Below are 6,541 nucleotides of genomic sequence, written 5' to 3' on the forward strand. Positions count from 1 at the left end.
ACCTGTTTTGCCTTTCATTTTATGAAAACATTGTCACACAGAAACTAATAGGGACTAGTGTAAATTCCAGGTAGGTCTTCACATAGTTGAAAATTTCAAGGTGTTTAGTAGTATAAATATATTCACCACCAAGAAATGATGTTGAAGTCCAAATTAAAATAAATTTGGCTCTTTTGACTAATATCTTAAAATATAACAATGCAGTCACCTGAAAAAGAACAGTTTGCATCATTTACAACAGAGTATCAAGAAGAAGGAAGAGGCAGCCATAAGCAAATGAAATCATGTATTTAAAAAGATGGAAGTATCATGATGACTTACTTCTATAAAGCTAATTTGTTTGTCCCTAAATAATGAGAGCCCATAATAATAATTTTTAAAAACTGCTTGGTGAAGCCTAAAGATTAATGTCACTTGAATATTATTTGAGCCGTCACCTTAAAGTTTACTTCCCCCCTCCCCCAGATATTTCTGAATATAGATTACATGATAGTTTGCTCACTGCGGTTATTTTAATCAGAAACATGATTGACTCCACTGAAGATAAAAGAACATTTCACAAAGTTAAAATTTGTAGTGGTAAAAATACCATGAAGCATGCATTAATATTAACATATTGTCAGTTATTCTGCTTGGGCAGAGGGAATCTGCTAAACAACTGGTTGACATTTCAAGTGAGTTGGTCAATCATGAAATGTACAGTTTAGTAATTTTAAGTCATTTCCTAAATCACCCATGGAAGCTTTTTAAAATCAGTAGAATGTTTTAATGGGTCAGGGTTAAAATTAGAAAATTAAAACATCCCAAAAATATGAATACTTGGCAATGTCTTATTGCAGCTTTGGTTTCAAAAATTAATTTACTATTTCATATAATGATTTAATAATTTGCTAATTATACTAATGTGCTTTGTTTCAAGAGATAATACTAATATTAAATTTTTTAAATAAAAACATTTCTCAATACTGAGAACGTATGTATCTTAATGTAATCATACCATTGCGCTAATATTTATAAATAATAATAAATTATGTGACTGAAAAATCTTAAAGGTGCACTAAAATGACATAATGTGTCCTACATAGATGCTTATTTATATTTTAATTGTAAGTTTATAGATTTTTATTACTTGCTTTTGGAAGAAAAAAGAACATCTACCAGATTAACTCTGTAGAATCTTAGCAGTGCATCCAGACTTAAAAAATATTATGGTAAAATAAACCATTGATGTCATGAATACTTTGTTATGCTTTAAGGTAAGGTCTTCAACTGAAACAAAAACCAAAATTCTAATGAACTTTATATTCTGAACACTGAATGAGATTAAACAAATTACACACACACACACACACACACACACACACGCACGTATATATAATTAAGTATATGTATACACATGTATGTATGTGTGTGTATATGTATTGCTGAATTACAGGTCAAGTATTAATTTGTGATTTTGTTTAATCATTATGCTGCTTTTTTTAAAAAAATCCAATGAATAAGATTTTTTTTAAATTTACTACACTGGAACACATATAGAACATTAAAATACTTTCCCAAATCATCTTGTCCAAACCAATATTTAAATTTTTCAAGTTACAACTTAAAGGCAAACAAGTTACTTTGCATCCATAATTCATGAAATAAAGAACAGAGGTAATTAGCAGGGTAATTCAAACACAAAAATAAATTGCGAAGAAAAATATTTAAGGAAGGTGTCATCAATTATCTGTATTAGGCACATTGTTCAACTTTTGACCTCACTTGGCTAATATAAAACCAACTTTTCTCTGGAACTGCATGCTAAATTTGTCTTCATATAATTTTGAGAGAATACTGCAGTGTGCTTCTGTGATTTCTTAAATACCATTTTCTTCTAATCTAGACTATATTCTGAACACCTCCCTGCTTTCATAATACAGAGCTCTAACTTTTTTTAAAATAACATTGCTTGTTGGTTACCCTAAAGCTTTAAAAAATGGGTTAAATCTTCACAAGGTAATTTTAGAGAAAAAAAATATTTCCATTTGGGAGCTACTTTGTAGGTTCTGTCTTTAAGTTGGTACAATTTTAATCCCTTTCAGAGTTAAAATTACACTTATTTTTCCTTTAAGTTAATGTCTAATTTGTGTTGTTGCTTTAGTTTGGGGTAGGATTTTGACCATTTTTTTCCCTAGAATCGTGTGTGATTTCACATTTTGAATATCTGGACATTTTAATTAACTGCATTTTAGCATATAGTTTTTTTAAATATGCAAAAATATTCCATATACTAATGGGACATTCATTTAGTCCCCTAAAATCATAAAGTGGACCATATATTTTTAAAAACTTGTTAAAGCCATTAAATAACAGTTCTCAAATGTGTTCATTCATTGATAACACCATGACTCAAAAAACAGTATGAGAAACCTTAAAACAAAGTTTGAACAAAGAAAATAGATGGTACAGCGCTGCAAAACAGAGCCAAAATCTAAAGTATAACAAAATGTTTGAAATGAGTTAACCATTACCTTTAAAATGGTTATACATCAATCTGAGACTAGGAGGGAGTTTCTTATTTTGTGGGTTCAAATAAGACATTTGACATGTTTCAAAGAGCTAATTTGTCTTGAAAATAATCACTTAATAGCCTACTGGTGAGCATAAACAATGAATTTGAATTATAACTGTAGTAATAGGACTTTGCTATTACATCAGAGTTATATGGTGTCAGCATCAGTGTAACATAATATTTTGTACAACAGAATTATTATGGATTGATACTATACTCAGTGATTTCTAGTTCCTTGTCAACATGATTTTTACCACTGAAGTCAGGAGATAATATTACTACATTCAATTTATTAATATAAAATATTTGTTCATAAGAGTATATATTGGTATTAAAAATAAAAATATGAGAATTATAAAAGTCACTATATTGGTAATAAAATTAAAGCTAATGTGAAGGTGGATAAAGATTTATAGAGGAATATGTGTTAGAATTAACATAACAAAAGTGTTTTAGGCCTAGGCTACATTTGAGTTTTAAGAGTAAATTGTTTTTGATTTCACAAGTAATATGATCACTTCTCTGTGGTAGCACAGGAAGAGCCAGCATAATTGCCCTCATAACACCTCTTTTCATATCACTTCATGTAGTTGAAAAAAGTTAAAATCATCTTCTAAATTTTTCAAATTTTTAATAGAAAAATACCCCCCCTTTTATCTACGTATGTTAACATAAAGGCTTTTGAAAGTGGCATAATGGTAAGATCTGGGACTTAGAAGACCTGTATTCTTGGTATTTCTCTGCTACTAACTTAACTTGTGACTTGAGTCTTTCCCTCTAGGCCTCAGTTTCTTCATTTGTGAAATATAATTCATTTCTGTGGTCTCTAAGATGCCTTCTAGCTCTATTAAAAGACAAAATGTTAAATCCAGTTCTAATATTGAGGACGTGTGTGTGTGTGTGTGTGTGTGTGTGTGTGTGTGTACAGATATATTTCATTGTTTTTTATTACCTGGGGTAAAAATAGTTACCCCTTTAGAACTGGCATTTTTTCATTAACATAAGGCTACAAGGTTGATGTTAGTAAATAACATTCTCCTAATTTGCCTGATATATTTTGTGGCTCTGTGATTTCACTGATATGAGAATCAACTTTACCAATGAAGACCATAGACTTAAAAATGTTAAATAATTTTCCCACAGTCACATAATTACTGAGTATCCAAAACAGAATTGAATCCAGATTCTCTTAACTCCAGCTCCAATGCTTTTTTTCTTTTATACTGCATTCCAATGTCTAGTATATGAAAATATAAGTGTACAGTAGCGAAATCAGAGAATTATTATTCATATCACAAAAAAGTTTTCATCATAGATCTCCTTAAATAGAAAGTTCTCGTGGCACATTTAAAATATAATTCACAAAATTTGAAATATGTTAACCTGAAGGAAACTATGACTCAAGTCCCCCTAGTATAGATTAAACATTAGGAGCATCAATCCCAATAGGCTTTCCCCTCAGCAATTGTTTTCCTGTGAATAAAATCAGTATGCTAACTTCTTCAAATTATTCATGTACCAGTTAGTTCTATACTATTGCATAGCATTGGGCACCATTTATTTTGGTCCTTAACACAGTTCCTTTACACACAGTGGGTATTTAATAAATGTTTTTTAAGTTGAATTGTTCCTAGAAAACACTGTCAAATTTAAGATCAGAAGGTAACTTAGAGATTATCTAGTCATAGAATCATAGTTACAGAGCTACATTTAAAGGATCTCAGATGCCATCTAATCCAGCCCTTTTATTTTAAGTATGAGGAAAAATTGGGGCTGTGAAAGGTCAAATGAATTGGGCAAAGGTAGGAGGTGGCAGGATTTGAACCTACTTCTAGTTGGGCAAAGGTAGGAGGTGGCAGGATTTGAACCTACTTCTAAAGACTTCAGAATCTTTGTGCTTTTCACTATACCTTACAGCTTTGCCACAGTGCACAAAGTTGCTGGATAAAGCAAATGTGCCTCCTCATGCAGCTAGTGTTATCAGAGAATAATTTAGGAAATAGGGAAGAGCTGACTCCTTACATATGAGTCTAGGTGCTTAGTGCTGTACTAAGTACTATGGAAAATAACGTTCCAGCTGGTAAGTAGAAAAGGCTGTTTTTACATTAACAGTTTTTGCTGTCCATTACATGAGGTGTAGGGGTGAGGACAAGTATTTCTCATATTGCCCATATAAATCAACTTGAAACTATCGTTATCATTCTGATAGTTTCAAAACTTTAAAAGGTGTTCATTTGGGGAAGTTATTGAAATGTTTCCCTATATTTGTATAGACCAAGTTTTATCAAATTCATTCAGCTTTGGAACACTTTGAGGTCTAAAATATATTGATTTGATTTGATTTGACATATCAATCTGACAGTCCTGGGAATATAGAAACCTTCATTAATAAAGGAAAAACACTGAATTTTTTAAAAGAAAATAGATGAAATTAAGCCTGTTTTTTTCATCCAGGAAATCTGTTGATAATAAAAGATTTTGGTCCCAACATAATTTTATCTTCAATAGTTTAGAAGAAGAAATACCACTAGCGTTGAACACTGCTAGCCTAAAACAACAAAGTTCCAAAGAATGAAATCTGGGAAATACTAATATAGGATATTCAAGTTTTGAGACCATTCCAATAAGCACTTTCTCCTTCCAGTCAACCCACCAAAAAAGAGAATTATTGAGACATGTTCAGAAAGATTTTAATAAAAGCTTAGGAGAGGTAAGTGGTATTTTAAAATCTGTTTTATGCTTAATAACATATAAATGTGTTCTTCTAAATTTAATATGATAGAAATGTTTAATCCTGTAGAAGTAGTCATATAGTGGGATCAGTAGTTTCAAGGCACATTATTAATTATGGAAAATTGATTTATAAGAGGCACTTTAGATATTGTTTTGGGGTTTTTTTATTACATTATCATTTTGCTTAAACTATACACATTATATAACAATGTGTTAGAGTTATAATCCCCCTACAACGAATTTAACATATGCCTGTAAGTCAATAATTCAGCCACTATCATTGAAGGGTTTTAAGAGTAAAATCAGATAAAATAAGTGTTCAAGAGGTAGGGATTCAAAAGATATAATACAAGATGAACAAAACAAAGCAAAGCCAACTTCATGTATCCTTCGGTAGCATAATTTAAGCTCAGAAAATTAATCTACTTTTATGAAAGAAGAAAATAAAACACACATCTATAAGGTGTAATGGAAGGAAAACTAGACTGAAATGAGTCAGGAGATTCAGGTTCGTGTCAGCTTTGCCACTGTCTTCTGATGTCAGCCAAGTCATTTACTCTGTCTGAGATTCTTTTTCTTTATCTCCAAAGTGGGATCAGTTTAGATGATGTTCAAGGTTTCCAATTATAGATTTATTCCAAATTATATGCTCATAATTCCCTATATTTATAAAATCCAAATAACCATTTTTATGGCTAACAGAGTTTTCCATACATTTTAGCAAATAAAATTAAATTTGTACTCTAATTTCAGTCAATTGTTAGAGTTTTTGAGCACGAAGATAATTATAAACATTATACAGACTACTGTATTCAGTTTGGTTGTGTCACTTAACATGGTCAGAGATTCCTCTTTCCTATAACTTTTTAAAAATACCAAACCTCAGAAGTAAATATACAGATTTCTTTTAATGAGTCTAATAAACTTAGATCATACATTCCCCATTTTTATCATATGTCTGAGGACATTAAAGGAAAAGAAAAAAAATATTCTCCTAATCAAGGCTACTCTTCTCATTGGGAAGTAACCTTGTGTTCATTTATTATTACTAATACATCCATCTTTGCTGTTATAATAGGTTTTCAAGAGAAGCTACCATCTATCATCACTGAAAACATAAATCTTATGGTATTCCATAAGACTGGCAGTCAGGAATGATATTGCTACCACGGTCCACGTGATCATTTGGCAGAATGGTCGTAGTGTGAATCTATTACCTGAAAAAAAATATCCTATAAAATTTCACACTAGGAA

The sequence above is a fragment of the Phascolarctos cinereus genome, unplaced genomic scaffold (assembly GCF_003287225.1).
Source record: "Phascolarctos cinereus isolate Bilbo 61053 unplaced genomic scaffold, phaCin_HiC Scaffold_3;HRSCAF=262, whole genome shotgun sequence".
NCBI classification, from domain to species: domain Eukaryota; kingdom Metazoa; phylum Chordata; class Mammalia; order Diprotodontia; family Phascolarctidae; genus Phascolarctos; species Phascolarctos cinereus.